The 24,489-nt window shown below is 41.9% G+C and overlaps 1 protein-coding gene across 1 annotated transcript in view; it reads left to right on the top strand.

The window, feature by feature from the left end:
• LOC126235288 (glycerol kinase-like) overlaps positions 1–24,489 on the top strand; it is a 277,633-nt gene that overhangs the window by 140,976 nt on the left and 112,168 nt on the right. The window lies entirely within an intron of this gene.

Genomic DNA, 24,489 nt, shown 5'->3' with positions numbered 1-24,489 from the left:
CCCCCCCCCCCCCGCCCCCCTTCTCTCTCTCCTGCCAAGTAGTGCCAGTTTTTCACGTTTTATCTAGAAAATGTTACATAATGTAGGAAAATTTGACTTTCTGTTGTCACTATCCAACATAGATGTATTAAGTAAATGAGTTATTCAGTGTATAAATAGTACATCAGAAAGAAACTGGGAATGAGAGTGTCCTATAAAACTTAACAAGAAATATAATTCAGTCTGGGGAGCAATTTAATGCTCACCGAATCAATGATATTGTCCATAATACAGCAAAGTGTAAGGGAATGGGTGAAGTAGGCAAGCGATCGTTCACCCTCCAGCATGGTACACATATTTGCATCACCACTGATTCCACATTGCCGGGTCGCTGCCCGCGCAAGTCAGCTAGCAACGTCGAATAAAAGTGGGTCTTTCTGTCGGCCAGGCAGCTATTGTCATCATATACCCTGATGCGTTGTCAGACACTGGGCTTCCGCGTTGCGTTTGGTAGGCTGCGAGGACGTTGACCGCTTCTGAGCACGTATGTAATGAGTTTTTAATAAAAGTTAAAGTAAATTATTCGACCGTGTTCAAATGCTGATCACTGGCTCACCCTAAAGACCATCGCGCCCACCCGCTATCATCCTGACCAGTCAAATACCTTATAAAATGGTGTCAGAAGTGGGATCCTCTGGAAATCCTTTCCTGGGGAGAGAAGAAAATCTACAGTCTTCCAGTTGGGTATAGCGGTGATTGGCATTGCTCACGAAGTTCGTGTTTTGTATCCGTAAATGGAAGCAGCACAAGGCAGATACCATCCTCCATTGGAGCACATCTCTGCAGACGATGCAACGGAACGAGACCCAGCACTGAAGGTAGGACTGCAGGAGATATGGGCTTTGCTTGGCGTGCATGCGAATGGCAATGATGGCAAATTCTTAAATAAATAGAGTGACTGGGTTATTCAATATGGCAGAGGCACAACAAGATTTGCAGACTGTTATAGCACAGTTACGAGAAGAAATTCAGCAATTGAAAACAGATGCAGAAAGTAGAAGGGATGTGGGACAAGTGAATAGTAGCCTTCGGAATGTAGCTGATGAAAGCACAACAGATTCAGCAGTAGTTAAAAATTTTTCTTTGAACCCCATAGTTCCGGTCTTTCGTGGGAAGTCTGATGAGGATACTCACATGTTTTTTAGTAAACTGGAAAACACAGCAAGTTAAGGATCCTGGAGTGATTCAGATAAAGTAACCATGGTGAAATTGCGAATTCAAGATGATGCACTCGATTTTGTTACATGTGATACCATGTGCACTTGAGCAGCTACCTATGATGTTTTTAAGCAGACACTGGTGCAACGGTACAAAGGGAAGAAGACAGCAAGATTTTACAGGGAACAACTGCACAACATGCATATATTGGATGGAGAATCTAATGAGCATTTTGCTGATCGCATTAGAAAAGTTAACGCTAATATGTATGAGCTCAGCAAGAATGATTCGCACAATGAGGAAAAATTGTTTGAAGCATGACAAAGGGCATTAGATACGTTTTTGAATGGGTTACAGGGTGAATTCGGTCTTGCAGTCAGATGGCACATTGTGAGACATTTGAAGAAGCCATACAGATGGCAGTTAGATTTGTGGAAGAGCTACAGAGACCTCGAATGGACCGCAAACCGGATCGCTGTGTGTTCGAAGCTTATTCAGGAACCAGTTATCATGGGAATGGGCAACAGGCAGCTAATACGAGTGGGGAGAAGATTCGGTGTTTCGTTTGTGGAAGGGAAGGCCACATAGGGCGGAACTGTAGAGGAAGGAATGCAAGGAGTATGTTAAATGACAGAGGGGACAGGAGAGCCACCACTACTTCAGCCCCCAAGAAGCAATAGTTACTGCGAGCTCCACGAATGACAGTTCTGAAACCCTGCTTGTTAACGCAATTTACCGTGGACAGAATGTCCATTTTCTAGTTAATACAGGGGCTCAAATTTCTTTAATGTGGTGCCATGTAGTTAAAGAGAGAAGCTGGAGGCAGCCGAGCTGCACGATTAAAGGGTTAAATGGCAACCAGGTGCACAATTACGGAGAAGTTGTGATTAACTTTGTGATAGGCCAAGATGAATATGAGGCCAAAATGCAAGTGATAAGAAGTAGAGAGAAAAGCTACGAAGGTATACTAGGGTTGGATTTCCTGTCAGCTAACCACGCTCAGATCGATGTAGTAAAGAGAGAAATCCAATTCGGTCATAATGATTATGGCTGCAATGGGAACTCTAAGAGTCAGACTCAAAAGAATGTTAGTAACACTGAGGTAATGCGCAAACCGAGAAGCGGCACAAGTATACTGTTCCGAGTCGACGTACATTTGACTGAAAGTGAGCACATCCCCCCGGGAACAGAAAATACACTGTATATCGACGTGAAGATATCGAAGTGCTGAGGAAGTAATTTGTTGTTAACAGAGCCATCAGTAAACAGTGGTTTGCTAGACCAGAAGCATTGTTACGTAGCAAGAACTGCCAGTGTTATTGAGGACGAACCAAATGGGAAACTGCGAGTTCCAGTGAACATTGCTAACATGAGTAATGCGGAAGCGGAATTACCATGTGGAACTACTGTGGCAACAGTATCGAACCTTGATCCACAAGACGTGATAGAAATCCCTACGAAGGAGAAAGATGTACAAGTAGCAACTTATGGTCCACCGAATGTCAATACAGGAGAGGAAACTGTTGAAGCACGTGGATCAATCGAACAAGTGCTGGTTACTAAATTCAACCATTTATCGGCTGAGGATCGGGAAATAAACAAGAGCTGGTTGCTAAATTAAACCATTTATCGCTGGAGGATCAGGAAATAATTTTACCAGTGCTACTTAGCTACTTGGATCTCTTCTGTGAGCAGGATAATCTTCCAGCAACTCCATTAGTTCAACATAGAATACATACCGGAGGAGCAGCACCCATCGCTCGAGATGATTAAAGAACAACTGGAAGCCGGGTTTATTGAACAAAGAGAGCCGTCTGATCCAGCCTGGGCGTTCCCCCATCATGATCGTAAAAAGGAAATCGCCTACAGGAGAACAGAAGTACCGATTCTGTGTTGATTACCGGAAGCTGAATGCTGTGACGTTACTGGATATTCATCCATTACCAGATCTTGTACACTCATTGGATTATCTTGGTTCGTGCAAAATCTTTTCTGTTTGTGACCTAACCAGTGGGTACAATCAACTGACCGTACATGCAGACAATCGGGCTAAAACATCATTTATTACACCTACAGGTGTGTACAAGTATAACCGTATTCCTTTCGGTCTACGGAATGCGCCAGCAACATTTCAACGTCTGATGGATACAGTCCTCAGAGGACTAACCCCCACACAATGTCTGGTTTACCTCGATGATGTTATTATCTTCAGTCAGGACATGCAACAACACGCTGAAGGATTGACAGCTGTTTTTGAGAGACTACGCAGAGCAAATCTTTCCTTGTCTATGTCAAAGTGTCATTTTGCTGTACCTGAAGTGGAGTATTTGGGACACCGGATAACCGCAGAAGGAGTAAAACCTAATTTTAAATTGGTGGAAGCTGAGAACAACTATCCTGAACTGATGAATGTGAAAGAGCTACAGTCTTTCTTAGGCACAGCGAACTACTACAGACAGTTTATTAAGGGGTATGCTGACATAGCATGGCCAATGACTCAATTACTGAAAAAAGGAGCAGTTTTCAAATGGAGTTCCGAATGTTCACAAGTGATGGAAGCACTGAAAACAGCTTTGACAACAGCTGCCGTATTGGCTTATCCAGATTTCTCGAAACCTTTCATCCTAGCAACTGATGCTAGTAATTTCACTGCCGGAGTGGTACTTTCGCAGGAAATTGATGGAGAAGAGCATCCAATTTCATTTGCTTCTCGTCTTTTGAACAAGGCAGAGTGCAATTATTCGACAACAGAAAAGGAGTTATGTGCACTTGTCTATGACATAAACTACAACCGATGTATTTTAGTGGGCCGAGAATTCATGGTAGTGATGGGTCATGCAACACTGAAGTGGCTACTCAACCTAAAGGACCCCAGCAGTCGATTAGCTTGATGGGCTTTATGGTTAAGTGAGTATCAATTCAAGGTAGTCCACCGCCCCAGGAAACTGCACAGCAGTGCGGACGGATTGAGTAGGAAAGTCAGAACATGTTTCACCATCGGCCGGGAGGAGGAATTAATAAATGCGTGTCAATCATGGAAACATGATCCTAAATTTGAAGTTCTTGATGGGATACTGTACAAGATGACTGAAAAAGGGAACCACATTGTCGTACCTGAAACACCACGGGAACAAGTGTTAAAAGAATGTCATGACAGCCCATTGGCAGGACATAGTGGCAAAAGGGCAACTAACCTATGAATAGCACAACTCTATTGGTGTCCAAATCGTAAAACTGATGCACACAGGTACATTTCACATTGTGACTCATGCAATAAACGGAATGATGTGGGCAAAACCAAAGCACCTCTGCAAGAACTTCCAGAAACAAGCACTCCTTTTGAACGAGTAGGGCTCGACATTGTAGGACCCCTACCAAAAACAAAGGATGGGAATTGCTATATTTTGACTATTTTTGATCATTTCTCAAGATATATAGTAATGACCAAAGTGCTGAGATGGTTGCGCGAGTATTTGTTAAGGAGTGGATATTGAAATATCACTCACCCTTATCCATAATAACTGATCAAGATTCCAATTTTACTTCCAATTTACTACAGCAAGTCTGCAAGTTACTGAAGATTGACAAACTAAGAACAATGCCAGTTCATCCAGAGGGGAATGGCCCAGTGGAATGGGTTCATCGAACTCTCATGAAAATGGTAAGTCATTATGTGAGCAGCAAACATGATTTGTGGGACACCTACATTCCATTCGTACTGAGTGCTTACAATACGAAGGTGCATACCAGCATGCAGCTCAGTCCTTACGAAGTCGTCTATGGCAGGCAAATGACCTCGCCGTTCGACTTCGCAGCATCAGCAAGAGGCAGCAGCAACGAACCCGTCAGCGACCTAGCCAGCAAAATGCAGGAAGTATGGAAGCATGTAAAGGCTCGGAACCATCAGTCCTTTTTGCAGCAGGCCGCACAACACAATCGCGGAGCAGTCGTACCTAAGTATTGCTTTGGAGACTTAATCCTTTTGAGTAATCCCGTGTTGAAGAAGGGTCACATTAAGAAATTGAAATTGCATTGGAAAGGGTCATATAAGGTCCTTGAAATTATCTCCCCGGTCACATTAAAAGTCCATTTGCCATTTCGCTCTATCATAGTGCACATGAACTGTGTAAAGCCATAATAGAGCAATCCAGCATCGGAACCAGCTGATGAACCAGAAGAACGACCCCGAGGCAGACCCCGGAAGCAGCTGAGCCATCCGCAGAACACTCCTGACGGTAACCAGCTGGTGTGCCGTCGACGCCGAGACCCACAGTTCGATGCTGAAGTGCCAGGTTGCCGCTGAACGTGCTCCGGTGCGGCCCCGAGCTCCCCCACATCAAGGTATCTGCTACGGCCAAGACAACGCTAAGCATGTGCTAAGTGCATGTACGTCGTTTACAGCAGTGTGCAGTGTCTAATTGCATATGTGCAGAAGTGGAAGTGTGTTATTCTGGTAACAACCAACTGAGTCAGTGTTAACATTGTTCTTAATGCAGAAGACTAACTGCTTGCCTTCATTATGTTAAATTTAAGGATAATGATTGTTTTTGCTTTGATCACTTACTTTTATTTTAGGTTTTGTTTGTCTTTTAGAATCCTTCCGCATCAATCTGGTGTCCTTTTCAAACCACAAACTAGTATGGTAGTAGCTAGTGGTAATTTTAAGATTATTTTGAAGTATAATCTAAGTGAGGTAGAAGAGCAGTTTCAGAACATAAATGAACTCATGAACCTTATTGAGGCAATTCCAGTCAACCATACAATATGGGATCCAGCACTGTCATGGTATCATAGTTGGGTTATGGCTAAAAACCAAGTCAAGGCAGCCTTTACCATGTTTAGAAGGGAAATTGATTGCTTTTTTAAATCTTTTACCCCACAATAATCTCGTTAGATGTAAGCGGGCTTGGTTTGAGTTTGGTGTTAATATACTCAGAAATGTATTCGGAACATTAACTAACAGAGACTTGGTTGACATGAGTAACAAGTTAGAGCAGCTAGGGGAAGAAGTAAATTCCAATGCTAAAGAACTCTCTGAACATTTAGTGATACTATGCGATATGCAGCAGACAATGACTAATAATACTGTGTTCATTGGTAAGGTTGTTAAGCAGTTCATAGCTCATTTTAGGGATCTGTACAACGAAACTACAAGAGTCCAAAGGGAATTATGGAATGAAGTCAATATCTTGAATGCCCATGTAGAATTAAATACTTTTTTGTTTAGGATTACTCATAGTTTGTAAAATGCATGATTAGATGCTTCTAATCTGAGGCATGCCATTGAACCTACCTCAGCTAATCATTTGAACAGTTTTTTGCTGCATCCTAAAGATTTTTTGGCATTGGTAATAGCTATGGAAAGGAAACTAACTAATCCTGGGACTATGATCTTACTTGTCAATATGCAAAATTTGTATTTCTACTACCAATTGAGTGATGTAGATGCAATCATGATGGACAATGAATTGGCTCTAATTGTCACCATTCCCTTAGCAGACTCCAGACATCACTTTGAAGTTTACTGCGTGTATACCTATCCAGTATTTTGGGCGCCCCTCCATACCTATGTTCAGTACCATCTGCGGGAGTACTTTTTAATTAGTCAGGACCGAAGATATTTCTTAGCTTTATCTCAGAGCACTTTGCATGAATGTGAGCAAACAAAAAAACTTGTTTGTCCTTCAAATATCATATTTTTTGACAGTCGTTTATACAGCTGTGAGAGAGATCTTTTCATGAATGTTCAACCCCAGAACTACTGTCCCAGGAACCTGAAAACACTCTCTCAACACTTCATACAATGGTTCGCAGAAGGTATCATCTACTCTTTCAACTCAACAATTGACCTGACCTTCATGTGTAACAAGTCCTTCTCCCCCTTTACCAAAAGATTCAAGGTAGTCATTTTGTGGTAGACATAGAAAACTGTGAGCTGTCAAGTGACTTTTTCCATGTACCCCAAATATCCCAAGGCACCTTGTATGTAGAATGCAAGTTATCTGTAACTCCCATTTCTACTGTATTCCACAGTAATACTTACTTATTTGAGTCAATGAATTCATTCAACTTTAATTTAAGTGGGACAGTCGAACTGTACAACCAATTAGTTCAATCCATAAGTGCTAGTGGCAACGATTTGAATTTGATTCATGCTTTTAACTATATTAACCAGTATCAACAAGCTACTCAGAGTACCATTACTTTAAAGCTTTCCATTGGACTAACTACAACTTTTGCAATAATTTTGTTATGTTTTATCGCCTTTGATTTTTATGTATTAAAGCAAACAAGGCCCTCTGCACCTGCTGAGCTCAAACGCGTTACTGCTGGTGACATTGTAGTTGACTTGGCACCTATTGTGAATTAAGCCTAAGGTTATTAGAAGTTAATTGGTAGAGGATTGTTAATGAGCCACCAGGTAGCTCAATTTTAATCGGGAGGGTGGTGTAAGGGAACGGGTGAAGTAGGCAAGCGATCGTTCACCCTCCAGTGCGGTACACATATTTCCATCACCGCTGATTCCGCATTGCCGCACAAGTTAGCTAGCAACGTAGAATAAAAGTGGGGCTTTCTGTCGGCTGGGCGGCTGTTGCCATCAGACACCCTGCTGTGTCGTCAGACACCGGGCTTCCGCATTGCGTTTGGTAGGCTGCGAGGGCACTGACTGCTTCTGAGTATGTATGTAACGAGTTTTTAATAAAAGTTAAAGTAAATTATTCGACCGTGTTCAAATGCTGATCACTGGCTTGCCCTAAGACCCTCACGCCCACCTGCCATCATCCTGACCAGTCAAATACATTATAAAAGTACAATTAGTTGTAGGTACTTCTCAACAGATAGAATCTAACTGGCATTGAAATAGACTGATACAGTGTACTAATGCATGACTAGTTGGATGGTGTAAAACCAAGCTGTGAAATGAATCCCTTCCACATCTCAACCTCCATCATTCTTAAGTTCTGGTATAACCCTACACCCATTACTCAGCATCCATTGCTGTTTTCATTCAGAGTCCTGTATCTCATTGTTTCACACATGAAGAAGAAACAAAGTAAAACTTACATTAGTAATCATTTATATAAACTTAAAAATATACTTGTAAAGTTAATGAGATGCTTACATCATTAATGCTGTATATAGAAGGTGTTAAAAGAAAAAACTCTCAAAAATATAAACTTAAAAATATACTTGTAAAGTTAATGAGATGCTTAAATAATTAATGCTGTATATAGAGGATGTTAAAAAAAACTATCAAATTCTTTTAGAAGTGGTAGTACTCATTGAAACAAGAAAAGTAAGTCCAATAAACATGCATCTGGAAATGCATACTTTCTGCGATAAACACATGTTTACAGGAGGTGTTCAATGTGGTGTCCATCCATGAGAAAGCACCCCTCTGCCCTCCAGCATAAGAATCATGCACCCTTTGAAGTATATCTCGATATTATTGTACCTGCTGGCATGCACTGAAGGCGCGACCCTGTAGTATTTGTGTGTTGGCGTGGTGTGGACCAATTCCTTCAAGTGTCCCAATAACCATAAGTCTAGAGGATTGAGGTCTGGGGAATGAGAAGGTTTAAGTGCGCACTGAGCTGCAACAAAGAGTTCGAGAGTCTCCCTAAATTCTTATCAGAGCCATAACAGGTAATGACTCCTGTGTCAATGGCTGTGACCTTGAAATGAAGCAACTACCATCACATTGGAAAATGCCATCTTCTCCAAGGCCGAAAAAAGCTCGACAAGTTTGTAGCAACGTGAAGGCACTGCTGATGATTTTTTGTGACATTCAGGGATAGTGCATAAGAAGTTTGTTCCACCTGGTCAGACTGACAATGGGCAGTTTTACTGTGAGATTTTGAGGCAGCTGAGGGAAAATGTTTAGTGCAAATGGTCAGAGTTGTGGAAAAAGAAAGAGTGGTTAGTGCACCATGACTACACACTGACACACACACCGCTATTATGAAGGAATTCCTGAGAAAAAACAATATGGCAATGCCCCCCCCCCTCCCCTCACCCTCTGTTGTACTCCCCAGACCTAGCCCCATGTTACTTCTATCTTTTCCTGAAGATGAAAGTCATGGTGAAAGGTCGACATTTTGACTCGATTGAAAACATCCAAGTGGAATTGCGATGAGTCCTGAACACCCTTCACCCTGTAGACTTCCAGGAGTGCTTCTAAAAACAGGTACAACACTGGGATCATTGGATACATGCCCAAGGTGACTACTTTGAAGGTGACAGAGAACATTAGGATGAAAGTATAGCTTTCTGATTTTCACAATGAAATTCTCAGATATTCTGGGTAGCACTTTGTATCTTTACTCAGTTCTACATTATTTACATACAGTTTGCTAAATGCTAAAGTGCATTCACAAAAATTAACTACTACAAAGACATAATCCATAACAAATGTCACAATCATTGTTAAATTACCCAAGACTTCTCATATTCTTCATTGTAGATCTCATTATTAGTCCATATACTCATTGTGACATGTACATCATACCACATTATTACTTCTTTTATCTCATTATTCCATTACATAATTCTTCATTATATCATATATTTTATCATTAAATTTCGCACCCTTACTGTGCTCCATTAAAAAAAAATTATGCTGAAAATAAAATTTTGTAACAACGAATAGAATACTGAAGAATCATTACTTCCCTTTGTATAACAGGCAAGATACAAATTAGTCTAAGCATTATTCACTCTGTGTACCATATTTTTTCTTCACTCTAACCTGAAGGGCTATACTATTACAAACTTTATTCAAAACACACACTGCTACAGGCACTTCAATGTGAACACATGATGTTAGTAACATTTCCATATATTTAGACAAATAGACTACACTGATGTGATCAAAATCATAGTATATCTCCTAAAATCATGCCAAACCTCCATTTGCCTGGTGTATTGCAGCAGCTCAATATGGCATGTATTGAACAAGTTGATGGAGGTCCCCTGAGGAAATATCGAGCCATACTGCCTCTATAGCTTTAAATAATTGTGAAAGTGCTGCTGGTGCAGGATTTTGTGTGCAAACTGACGTCTTGATTAGGTCCCATAAACATTTAAAGGTATTGGTGTTGAGTGATCTGCGTAGCCAAATCATTCACTTGATTTGTGCAGAATGTTATTCAAACAAGGCACAAACAATTTTGGCCCAGTCACTTGGCACACTGTCATCCATTAAAATTCCATTGTTGAATGGCTGCAAATGGTCTACAAGTATCTGAACATAATTTCCAGACAATGTCAGTTCAGTTGGACCAGAGGAACCCAGCCCATTCCACATAAACGAAGTCCACACAATTATGGAGCCACCACCAGCTTGCACAGTGCCTTGTTGACAGCTTGGGTCCATGCTTCGTGGGGTCTGCACCACACTTAAACCCTACCATTAGCTCTTGCCAACTGAAATCAGGTCTCATATGATCAGGTCACAGTTTTTCAGCCATCTATTGTCTAACTATGTGGCTCAGGAGAGGCACTGCAGGCGATGTTGTGCTGTTAGCAAAGCCACTCGCGTCAATCGTCTGCTGCCATGTCTACTAATGCCAAATTTCACAGCACTCTCCATTCATCGTACACCCTGCATTGATTTCTACAATTGTTTCAAGCAGTGTTGCTTGTCTTTTAACACTGACAACTCTACACAAATGCATCCTACACAAACGCCGCTGCTCTTTGTGATAAATGATACCGACAACCACTGTGTTGTCATTGGTCAGAGGTAATGCCTGAAATGTGGTATTCTTGGCACACTCTTAACCTGATGGATCTCTGAATATTGAATTTCCTCATGATTTCCGAAATGGAATGTTCCTTGTGTCTAGTTCCAATTAACATTCCGTATTCAGAGTCTGTTAATGCCAATTATGTGGCCATAATCACACCAGAACCTTTTTACATGAATAACATGAGTACAAATGATAGCCCTGCCAATGCACTGTCCTTTTATACCATGTGTATATGATGTTGCTACCATCTGTATATATGCATACTGCTATCCCATGCCTTTTGCCACCGCAGTGTAAATTCACTGCTTGAAAATTTTTGCTGCTGCTGCTGTAGTACCAATTTCTGATAATTTTGCATACTTACAATTCTGATTTTTCCAAACTTGTTTTCTGAAAAATTTCACTTTCTTTAACGTTTTGGATTATAACAAACTTTCGTTATTTAGAACTGAAAGATAGTCATTACTTTGTGCAAAAGTTCACCATTAATATATTCCAGAAATGAAATTAAACATTTTCCCACTTAATTTAACTGACATACCATTAGCTTCCATCCTCTTAAAGGTTCTGTTAATGCTCATTGAAAGAATATTTTTATATGGTGCTTTTTCAAATCTAATGCACACTTTTTTCACCATATTCAGTAATCAAAATTGGGGGGCACATATGATTCGATAGCACTTTACATTCAAGTACAAACTTGAAATGTCATTTACTGGCAACATAATTGAAACTGAGATTTTATTTCCTACATCACAATGCATTGTTGTAATTATCGATGTCATTACATTGTTGTTGGCATATTACTGTGTAGTTTGTTTGCATTAGGTAATCACAAAATGGAAGGCAAACAGAGAACATCCTATGATGCTACTTTCAAGTTTAAAGTAATTATTTATGCTGAAAATGTGATAACAATAGGGTGGAGCGAGAGTTCAATGTAGTAGAGAGTAACATTCACTTGTGGGAGAAACAGAAATTGGCATTATTTGAAACTACTGCTACTAGAAACGAATTCACTGGCCCTTGCAAATAGAAACATCTTTAGAAATTCATCCTTGAAAGGAGGAAGAATGGGCAAACTGTGACCAATGACACCATAAGAAACAAAGCAAAAGATGTGGCGGCAACTCTTAATATACTGTGGCAAGAGTTTAAGGCTAGTCTTGGATGGATTGGTCACTTTGTAAAATGGGAAGGCTTTCCCCTACCTAGCTGTACAACAGTATGCTAAAGGGTTCCACAGGACTTTGAGAAAAAACTTCAAGAATTTCAGTGGTATGTCATCACACTTTGGAGAGAGAAGAATTTGTTGATGGGCCAAATAGGCAATGCTGATGAAGTGTCAGTATCGTTTGATATGCCATGTAATTATGCAGTTGATGTAAAGACAGATTACCATCAAAACACAGGGTGTGAAAAACAGTGCATAACTGTAGTGCTGGCAATCACAGCAGATGTGAGCAAATTGATCTTTCCTAAGCAGAAAACAAGTCCCAAGGTCCCTAAAAATGAAAGCTGTTCCCTGATGATGTCATTGTTCAAAATCTAGAGAAGGAATGAATGACTGAAACCTTCTTGCTTGACTGGCTCTGAAACATGTGGGAACTGCTTCCTGGTGAGCTTTCCAAACAACAGTCAATGCTTTAACTTGATGCATTTCATGTTTGTCTCACTGGTGACATAAAAAGGAAAATCCACAGCCTAGTCATTGACCTTGTTATTATAGCTGGAGGAATGACTTCTGTGTTACAGCCCCTGGACTTTAGTTAAATAAGCCTTTCAAAGGCTGCATTTAGGATTAGTACAAAAAATGGCTTGGTGAACTAAAAGTGTGAATTGACTTCAAAAGGAAAAACTAAGCATGCTGCACCACACATTACCGCACACTGTATTTCAGCTGCCTGGTAAGTATCAGAGCATTAATGATTGTAAAATCATTCAAGAAATTCTGTATTTCAAATTCTGTGGATGACAGTGAATACTGTGCTCTGGAACACCACCAAGAATTGTGGGGAAAGAGGAAATGAATCTGATGTACACTTCTCTGACAATACCAGAAATGATCGTATTAGTGAATAATGATGAGTAACACCTGCAATTTATGGTATGTTTGCTTGTGCCTCTTGTAGGTAATCAAGTTAGGTATTCTTCTTTAATAATGAGTGTCTAACTTAACAGTGGTCAGTTAAATTGTTGTTGTTTTGATGGTTCATTTATACACCCATTGTTACATAAAATAAATTTAGCCTACCACTGATACACCAACAAAATCTTTTGTATGATTTCCATTTTTAAAATGGGGGTGCGCATTATATTTGTGGCACCGATGAGATTGACACCAGTATCGATCTGAGCATCATCTTTGAACTGAGCAAAACATTATCTTTGCGTAGTTCCACCATCCAATTCTGTGTAAGCCTTTCTTGTGTGAAGATGTGAATAAATGAACTCCTGATTATAAGGTATTGTTTGGTGTATCTCACCTGAGCATCCACCTCACATTCGATGGTGCATTTGGTATTTCAACACTGATCTCTGTTACTGGTAGTAGAAGACAAATACTTTTTCTTAAAATCTACAGATATGATAGCAGAAGAAGAGAGTGAACCAGTAAATGAAGATGGGATTCATCTAGTTGTAGAAGCACTATTTGCCAGATAGTGTATTCATTAAGGACAGTGCGAGGCGGCAGGTGCACAACCGGAAGCTCCATCTCCATTGGGTCAGCGTGCGAATGTGCGACTGGTGGCTGTTGGTCCAACTCGTAATCCGAAAGCCAGTGGGGGGGAATGATGTGTCGGCCAACTCAGGAGTAGCAGTATTGGAGAGGAGGTGACGTGTGAGCGTGCCTTCCCCGAATGCATACTGAGTCATCCACAGAAATGAAAGCTTGAGCACATGATGGGTCGCACCCTTGTGGGAGGGACAAGCTGTGCACTATCTGATGTTGATGATATTCCTCAGTAAGGGTCGGGTCTGTGCTGTTAGTGAGCAGTACAAGCACACAATTATCTAACACTATAATCGACACATCATCGACGCAGTCAGGTGGTACGTTGCAGCGAAAAACGAAGGACGGGGCATCTGCATCTCTAGTACCTGAAATGTTTTCAAAACCTGTGAATGGGGATGATGGTGACATGCCTGAGGGACCAGCGAACTGTGGTGGTGATTCGTTGGATGGAGAAAACCCAACTGTAGGTTGAATGGACACATCAGCGGGTCTTCAAAAGAACATGTGCTCGGGCAGTCCGACTGGGACGGCAAAGGGGTGTCGGAGTCTACAAAGGCAGTCTTGAGCCTGTATAGAGAAATGGTTTGCTGGTGATATTTTATCATACTGTCGAATGTTGTCTCGCCCCTCCAGAGTACTTTGATTGGACCGAGGTAAGGGGGTTGTAAGGGTTGTCTGACAGTCATCCCTGAGCATGACGTGTGAGCAAGTGCTGAGTGTGGTTGGCACATAAGTGTCAGGTGGCGAATGGCTGACAGGTGGGTGTAGCCGGGTGTTTCTGAAGTGTGCACTCACCCTTCTGATAAAGTCTGGGAAGGAGGGGGAATCCCCGGGATCTTGGGGGAGAATTAGTTCACCAGGTAAAACCGGGTTTTCACTGAAAATGAATTCGGAAATTGTCCCATGTAAATCTGGTTTAAATGTAAAACGTTGGCCCAGCAACACCCAAGGAAGAGCCTCGGACCAGAGACAGTCATGGCACCTGAGTGCAGTTTTAATGGTGCGGTGCCATCGTTCCACCAACCCATTGCTTTGCAGGTGGTAGGCTGTCGTATGGGTTTTTTGAATACCACAGAGATTACAGAGAATCATAAAAAGTGCAGATTCGAACTGTCGACCCTGGTCAATTGTGACGGTGGACGGGCAGCCGAACCTAGTGATCCAGGAAGAAACGAATCCTTTGGCCACCATTTCTGCTGTGATGTTGGGTACGGGGATGGCTTCCACCCAACGAGACATTTGGTCTATTGTGGACAGGATATACCTGTGGCCCTCCGATGGAGGCAGGGGACCAATAAAGTCGATATGTACGTGATGGAAACATCCCTTAGGGATGTCAAACTTGCCGAGTGGTGGAGAGGTGTGACGTCCTATTTTGTTTCATTGACAGCAAAAGCAGCTGCGTGCCCATGTTTGACAGTCCCATTTCACATCTTTCCACATAAAACTCTTAGTGACGAGGCAAGTGATGGCTTGGATGCTGGTGTGGGCGAGATTATGCAAGGTGTTGAAAACCTGTTGGCACAGCGTGGGCGGGAGCTAAGGCCGTAGAATGACCGTAGAAGAGTCACACCACACTTCGTCTGAAATGCCAGGGAACTTAGCCTTGGTAAACACAAGCAAAGACTGCGGGTCCGTGAGCAGAGCCTGAATGTCCTCATCCGAAGCCTGTAGAGTGGCGAGGTCGGATAAATCGACGATACTTGAAACGGCATTGAACCGCGATAGGAAATCAGTGGGGATGTTCTCCGTGCCTTTGATGTAGTGTACGTCTGTAGTAAATTGAGAGACCAGATCAAAATGTTGGAAGCGTTGGGGGGGGGGATCCTCTGGTGGGTTGCAGAAGGCGTCCACCAGTGGTTTGTGGTCTGTAAGAATGAAGAAAGGACAGCCCTCAATGTCAGTGCGGAAATGTTTGACAGCATCATACATTGCCAGAAGCTTTCTATCAAAAGCAGAATATTTCCTCTGTGCTGTAGACAGTTTTTTGGAGAAGGAATGAAGTGGTGAAACTGTGTTGCCTTTGCTCTGTTGTAATATGCGATGTCGCTGGCGTCTGCAGTGATGAACAAATTGGCAGATGGATCAGAGTGGGCGAGTATGACTGTGTGAGCTAAAGCTGTTTCAAGAGCCCTGAAAGCCTCTAGCATGGGTTCAGTCCAAGAGACTGGTTTAACAACCGAAGTTTGTATGCCAGTGAGCGAGTCTGTCAGTGGGGCCTGCACGGCGGCGGCAGAAGGCAGATGACAGCAGTAGTAATTTATAGTACCTAGGAAACGTCTGAGTTCTTTGTATATAGCTGTGGGTGGCAATGACATGATAGCCTGCATGCAGGATTTGGGAGGCTGTATTATGTCTGCAGAGGCAGTATAACCCAGAAATGTCACAGATGACTGACGCAATTGGAATTTTTCTTTGTTGACCTCGACACCAATGGGAGCCAAAGTCTGGAGGACCTGGGGTAAGTGATCTTCATGGTCTTCAGTAGATTTGCTGAAAATGAGTACGTCATCCAGGTATGCGGAGCAGAACTCGAATCATCTTAAGATTGAGGCAATGAAACGCTGTCACGTTGTGCTGCATTCTTTAAACCAAATGGCATGAAGTTGTACTGGAACAAACCGAGCGGCATGATGATGTAGTCTTTTGAATCTCTTCTGGCATTACAGAAATCTGATGATAAGCACATTTGCAGTAGTCAATGACACTGAAGATTGTAACGCCCAATAACACGTGAGCGAAATCGTTTATGTTTGGCATGGGGTAATTGTCTATGACAGTGTGAGCATTTAAACATCTGTAATCACCACACATTCGAAAAGAACCATCATGTTTGGTGATGAGGTGAATTGGTGAAGACCAATTGCTGTCCAATGGCTGTAGGATGCCTGCCTCCAGAAGTTCGTTAATTTGCTGCCGGGCTGTGTGCAACTTAATGGGGTTGAGATGTCTAACCTCATGTCTAATAGGAGGGCCGGCAGTGGTAATTATCTTGTGTGTCATTCCGTCAGTAATGCAAGAGACTGAGAACTGCACACAAGGCTGAGTAAAGTTTTGACGTGGAGTTCTGGGACGAGTGGGGTGCGATGAGGCGTAGCTGTTAGTGCAAGTGGGAAAAGGCAGCACAAAAGTCACATGTCTATTACATGAGCATGGTGTGCACTTGTTTGTAGAGGTCAGCTGCGTGCACAGCACGGAGCGGAGTGGGGCACGCAATGACTGTCTGTTGTTAACTTTGCCTTGGGCAACAGGCGCAGGTGAGAGAGGCGCTGGCGTTGCGCAAGGGATAGTGTTGGCCGCCGAGTTGCTTGGGTGGTGCGTGGGAGAGGAGGAATGTTTATCAGCAAGCAGGGCAGTTGCCTGCGTAGTGGGTGTGGTCATGCTGTGTAAGCGATTGTTATTAGAGACACTGTTTGAAACATGAGGCTCTGCGCGTAGTGGGTGCTTGGGTGGTGGGGAGGTAACTGAACTCGAATTGTCACAGGCAATGAATGTTTTTGAACTAACCTGATGAGTGTTCAAACTGATGCTTGGCGATGAAGTTCAATCCAGTGAAGGAACTGCAGATTGCAGATTCAACAGTGAGGTGCGGGCCGCAGCGAGCTCGTTGTAAGTGTGAGTAATGTGTTGTATCAGGTCCTTGTTCTCCCGGTGGAGGTGCACCGCTGAGTCTTATTCTGAAAGTAGATTAGTGACGCAGGTCACAATCTTGCCTGCGAGGGTGGAACACTTGTGAACTAAATCCCATGTTGCAGGGGAAACGGAACGAGGAGAATGGGTTCCAGAGCATGGTATCTGAGTGTTAGTCAGGTCGTATAATGCTGAACACTGGACTACGTTTGGGGAGAGCTTGTAATGGGACAAAAAATCCATACCAAGAATTGGTTCGTCAATGTCGGCGATGTAGAAGATCCATGGGAAATGCAGAGAAGGGGATAGGTGCACCATCACTTTCTCAGAACTGACAGTTTGTAACGTTGATGCGTTAACAGCTCGTAGGAGAGACTTCGTCAGTGAAAAGTTGGTAGGAGCCAATGTTCAAGGTATTATAGACATGTCAGTGCCAGTGTCAATTAGGTAGACAAACTGTGATGAAATGTCTGTCATGTATAAACGACCGCTCGGCCAAGGGGACAAGTGGACGGAATGCAATGTTAGTGGATGCCTGTGAAGTTCCCCACAGGAGTTGGTGTCACTTAGTTCCTGCAGTTGGCGTTTGGGTGTTGGCAAAGTAACCTGCACTTCTTGGCTTCAGCACCAAAAATGGTGGATGAGCTGGGTGTTTCTGGTGTGAGTGCATACAGCTGATCTGCGATGCATAGACGAGAACCCGTAGACTTGAAAGATTGTGGCAGTAGGTGTATTGTAGGTCAGTAGGTAACTTGGCAGACCATACTGTCCACAGGGTGACATCTGGCATTGTGTGTTCACCCACAAGTAAGCTGAGGCAGCGCTAAAGTTGTGATGGAGTGCGGTCCCCCAGGTGCTCCTTGTACAGAATCCTGATTATCAATTCCTGTGGCGACCAGGCAAGTCGGTCCAATATCGTTTTCTTGGTGAACTCATACTTCGGTGGTGGTGGAAGCGAAAGTAGGAGATCACAAATTAAATCTGAGTGGTCATGAAGGTGTGTGACCAAACATAGGAACATGGAGTTGTCATCAGTCACTTGATGCAGCTCGAGGAGGTGCTCCACCAGTGCAAACCATGAAACTGGATTGTCTTCATATAGGGGAGGTAGCTTCGATAGGTGGCCTGGAGGTGGAGACAAAGGTGGTTTCGGCGTGTCTTGGAAGGCCTGCAGTCCTGCTGCACAAGAGTTCATGGTGGGATCCGGCATCACCAGAGTGGAAATGTTACTAGCACACACATTCAGCACAATGGCTGGTTGTAATGTCTCTGAAGATGCCCGAAACATGACGCGGCAGACATGGTCAGTACCGTGGAAGTGAACAGGTGAGTGGTACATAATGAGGGCCCGTAAACTGAGCCAGAAATTGCAGGAATAGCACTGACATTGTCCAACTCGGAAATGACATGGAAGGCCGGTGCGACAGACGCAGATGGTACTGTGGAAGGAGCGAGTAGTAGTTGTATGGTCAGAATCAAGGCTCCCTGTGGGTGAGGGGGGGTTAGGGTAGGCATGGCCTGGAGCTTCAAGTGGCAACAACGAGAGTTTTTCACCCACTCCGGCCACTTATCTTTCGTGGTAGGACTATAAAACACTGATGAAACCTGTAGGTGGTCTCACTTTGGTAGTACAAAGTTGCTGGGTGAAGAGGTTATGTGGAGTGCACTTGTACCCATGTGGTCGCAAAACTGGGCCGCCAATACAGTGGTTTTTTCTGGCGAACTGGGGGCATGAAAATGCCTGTGAAAATGTCTGTTACTGATTTGTGAGGAAGGCGAGGCTGGGGTAGCTTGTTGATAGTTGACTGCGTGTGCGTTTTGCACAAATGGTGGCATTGCACACAGCACTACTGTAACCGCCATCATGGTGTGTAGAGGATCAAAGCATGTGTGCAAATTTCGTTCCCTTTGAACTTCATATGAGTGATCGATTGTCACACTATTTAGTAGATCGTCCACTTCACTTTTCACTTGTTGTTGTGCATAATCCAGTGAAACAAAACGTGAGTCCATTGTTTGAGCTAACTGTGTAACACTTGGTCATTGTGGAGTTGCTAAAGTAGAGGTTATCCTCGTCGAAGATCATAGATCATTGTCCATTAGCTGCGAAATAACTGACGGCAGAGTGTTGTGTTGGCCTGGTTTTAAGAGCTTCGTCTCCAAATCTTTGTAAAGAATGTTTGATGATGTAGCCATGGTGTCATACATGAAACCTGTTGGTTCTATACAGCCAGTGCAGAAGTCACGGAAGACATAGAACTTTTTGTCCAGGGTCACCAATATGGGATTCTGGATACAGACTGTAATATACATAATAAACAGTTCCCAAGTTTTCTATATACACATGTATTTTACCATAAAGACTGACACACATGAACACTGCATGAAGTACAAAGGCAGACGGAATTAAACATGGTGGCACGTCAGAGCAGTTAATGTTCCAAAGATTGTAATTTTTGTGGTCGATGTGACCTATTGACACCACACTGTTATTGTCCTTCCAGGTCTCATGGATGCTCATCTTCATAAATTTTATGATTATTAACAGGTTTATTCAAAGCGTTCATTCATTTGCATTTATTGCATAGCCATGGTGTCGTACATGAAACCTGTTGGTTCTATATGGCCAGTGCAGAAGTCGCGGAAGACATAGAACTTTTTGTCCAGGGTCACCAATATGGGATTCTGGATACAGATTGTAATATACATAATAAACAGTTCCCAAGTTTTCTATATACACATGTATTTTACCATAAAGACTGACACACATGAACACTGCATGAAGTACAAAGGCAGATGGAATTAAACATGGTGGCACGTCAGAGCAGTTAATGTTCCAAAGATTGTAATTTTTGTGGTCGATGTGACCTATTGACACCACACTGTTATTGTGCTTCCAGGTCTCATGGATGCTCATCTTCATAAATTTTATGATTATTAACAGGTTTATTCAAAGTGTTCATTCATTTGCATTTATTGCTTTAAACCTATAATTATCAGATTGTAATTAGTAATTTAGATAGTTAATATTTCACAAATCAGGACTTCATATAATCTATGAGGAAAATCTCACATTTGATAAAAGGAGTTGTAGAAGACATGTACTAAGCTCTTCTGGTACAGAATGTCACAACAACCTAAACAGTGTAGGAAGCTGCTATCGAATTACTACTTGGATCTGACCTGACTGAGGAACAACGTTGGCAAATTCTGCATCAATTTTCACATGCTTTCAAAACAGACCAAGTGGCCTGTGATAAAATAGCACTCATATGGACTGTCACCAATGGAACAATGGATAATCCAGAAGCATGAGGAGAAGTTGCTGCAAACTACACTATTGAACCTTCAGAGAGTCCTTGGTTGTCTCCTGTAGTCTTTGTGAAGAAGAAGGTTGGTATGTGGTGATTTTATGTCAACCATTGACAGCTGAACAAAATCACAAAGAAACATATCTATCTATTTCTGCACATTGATAATACCATAGACTACTTCAAAGAGGCAAAGTATTTTGTCAGCTGTAGACATGCAGACTGTATAGTGTCAAATCAAAGTTGATGAGCCTAACTAGAAAAATACTGCCTTCATAACTCCTGAGGGGCATGTGAGCTTAAAACTATGCCATTTGGACTGTGCAATCCTCCAGCCACCTTTGAACATATGATGGACAACCTCCTTTGACACCTTAATGGACAATGTGTCATTGCTATCTGGATCACATTGTAGTTTTCTCAAAGACATTTGTAGAACATTTAAGCCAGTCTCTTTCTGAATCACAAAAAGCACATCTTCACCATGCAAGAAATAAAAATATTAGGGTGTTTAGTGAATTGTAATGGAGTCCATCTTGATACAGATAAAATAAGAGCAGTCACAGATTTTCTGACACCTCCACACATTCGCAATGTGAGAAGTTTTCTCAAAATGTCCTCATACTACCAGCAATTCATAAAGATTTGCTGTACCGACACATGTCCCATGTAAGAACAATTTGCAGGAAGACATCAAATTTCATTGGAATTTGGCGCAAGAAAAATATTTCCCCATTCTTAAGCAGATATTGATGTCATCTCCAGTTTTAACATTGTATGATGAGAATGCCAAGACAGAATTTCATCCAAAGCTAGGGGTTATGGGATAGGTGCAGTTCTAGTACAGATTCAGGAACAAGTTCAGCCTTATGTATTCGGTAAACCAGTAACTGTTGTGTGGATAACCATTCTCATTGCTGTCTGACTAGCCTAAAGAATCTGTCAGGTCAACTGGCAAGATGGGCACTTAAACTTCAGGAGTATGATGTCACAATTCTATACAAAGTGGTCACAAACATAAGTATACCAAAAGCCTTTCAAGGAATCCTTTGGGAAACACAGCATTGTGGATGGAATCTCAGTCATCACTGCATTAAATAACATTGCTGCTGAACAGAGAGAAGATCCAGCATTGCTGAAAACCAAAGAAGCCTTGAAGAATGAGGGACTGACCAAAGGAGCATTCAGAATAATAAAAAGAACATTGTGTAAGATAAACTATGAGCCAATGTTTTGGAAATGGGTGCTTGTCATCCCAGCTCATCTATGACCTGCTATACTGAAGTATTTCCTTGGTGCACCAAATCTGATAATATGGAATTCACGAAGACTTCTAGACGGTATTAGATGCTTGTAATACTGGCATGTCTCTACTGAACAGTTAGACACAATGTGATGGGCCGGAGGAGTGCCGGCAATGTAAGCACATGCCACTGTTACCTCTGGGGCATCTGGTACAACTTCAGCATGCAGCAATACCATTGCACTGAATTGAAATTGAGATCTTTGGGGGATTCTTGCAATTGTCAAATGGTAGTTGATGGATAATAGTCTGCATTGACTACCTCACTCACTGTGCTGTCACCAAAGCTATGCCAACTGCTGATACTCCAGGAATTTGCTAAATTCCTTTTCAAAGACATCATGTCGAATCATAGAGCAGTCCGTGTGATGATCTCTGATTGTAGAGAAGTTTTCCGGTCGAGACTAGTATCATTGGTAATTTCACTTTGTGCCATCTCCCATAGGATGACAACTGACTAGCATCCACAGATGATTGGCCTCAAAGAATGCTTTAATGTGACCTTAGGAGGTTTGCTCTTGATGTATATTGATGTTAAGTAGAGAGAGTGGCATACAGTAACTCAAAATGACATTTGCATACAAGACAGTCAAGCAAGACCTAAAGGACTCATATAATTCTTTCTGCTCTGTGGTTGTAATGATGAAGTAACAATCAATAAATTTTTCATATTTCAACAGGATGATACTGAGGTGACTATGGGAAACACCTCATCACCAGGACCAAAGGAGAATGGTAGCTGGCTTGATGTGGACCACCAGCCAATGAAATACAGCCCGAGAGACATGGTATTGATTTTTACTCCTGTCATATAAAGTGGGACTATTGAAAAAGTTACTAATGCACAACTTTGAGCCATATCATATCCTTCATCTCTCTATGGATGTCACATAGGAAGTCAAGGTTCATCAAGATGACAAAAGTGCAGAGACATCATCTACGTCATCCAGTGAAGTCCTACTACAATCCAGAGGCATGATGGGAGCTTCAAGGAAACTGAAGACCAACTCACCGATCATGAAGCTTCAGGAGGGTGGCCGGGGGTGGGGGGTAGACCAGCTTCAGTGTTCATCTTAGTGAAGATAATGTAGCAACATGACCAGAATGCAAGGATCTACTTGGGCTGCCAAACAGAGGACCACTGATAAGACATAGATCTGGGCATCTGTAGATGGCACTTATAATTTCTAAAACAGTAGGTTGCTGTTTCTCCAGGAAATGGAGTAATGGCTAGTGTCACTTTCTGGCATGCTGTGAGTCACCAGTTCAAATCCAACTACTTTCAATTATTTTTTTATTATTCCTGGAAGGTTCTTGAAATATCTTATGTTTGAAATGTTGGTATATTCGGGAATATTCAGTGCTTGTCTAAATACCAGCATTCTGAAATATTCAATGTTTGTATAACTAGCTGCACTCTCTGTCCAGCAGGTCAGTTTTGTTCTGGCTGCATGTTTTTGTCCATAGTAAACATGGTTTCAGGCTACGTGTCGTATTTCATTGGCAACCTTACTTTTGGATTTGGCCTTGAGTGTGGTTAAGACATGACAGTATGAAACAAATGTATTGTAAGTGGCAATTATGAAATGTACAGTAAGTAATAAAGTTTAATGAAATAATATAGGTATAAGGATTTAGTCATTTTGCGTAACTATTGTGTATGCACTGCTAATGAATAGATGCAAAAAGGGAAAAAAAAAATAATAAAGAAATCAGAAGTGATGTAAGTATAAGTAGGATCCCACCTTAATCTGTTACAATGTGATCTACAAAAATCATAGTTACATAAGTCTATGGCAAATAACATAGACAGAAGTAAATGCTTATAAATAAATGGAAAGTTCTAATAATAAAAGATAAAAAATATAGCTACAGGCAAGGAGAGGAAAGATTGATGGGTGATAAATAATAAGAAAAATGCAGGTGAAAAATTTTGAAAATTAAATAGTGTTATGACACCAGTAAACTGAAAAAAGTAATGAGTAATTCAGATACTGATGTAGAATGATAAAAATTATGGAAAATGGAAAAATCTGAGGAAAAGATTTGAGTTGGATGCTCGGGTGAGATACACCAAACAACACCTTATAATCAGGAGTTCATTTATTCACATCTTCACACAAGAAAGGCTTACACAGAACTGGATGGCAGAACTACACAAAGATAATGTTTTGCTCAGTTCAAAGATGATGCTCAGATCAATACTGGTGTCGATCTTCGATCTCATCGGCGCCACATAGACCCCCCCGCCCCACCCCCACTCCCCACCCCCACCCCCTCAGTACGGAGTCGATCTTATCGGCGCCGCCACAGATTAATAGAAATAGGTAGAGAATGAGAGAAGAAGTGAAAATAAAGAAATAGTGAACTGAGATAGAAAGCTAGAGCTGAAATCAAAATTTTAATAGGAATGATTGTATAACACATGATATTAACAATATAAAGATAAGATTTGTTGCATTCACAGTAATTCTTGATCTACGTGTGTGTGTTCTGAATTAATGCTAATTGGTAATAAACTGAGGGAACTTGAACAACAGAGGCTGAGTTTAGGTTTGA

This window comes from Schistocerca nitens, chromosome 2, assembly GCF_023898315.1.
Source record: "Schistocerca nitens isolate TAMUIC-IGC-003100 chromosome 2, iqSchNite1.1, whole genome shotgun sequence".
Taxonomy (NCBI): Eukaryota; Metazoa; Arthropoda; class Insecta; order Orthoptera; family Acrididae; genus Schistocerca; species Schistocerca nitens.
This window is presented reverse-complemented; position numbering and strand designations above follow the sequence as displayed.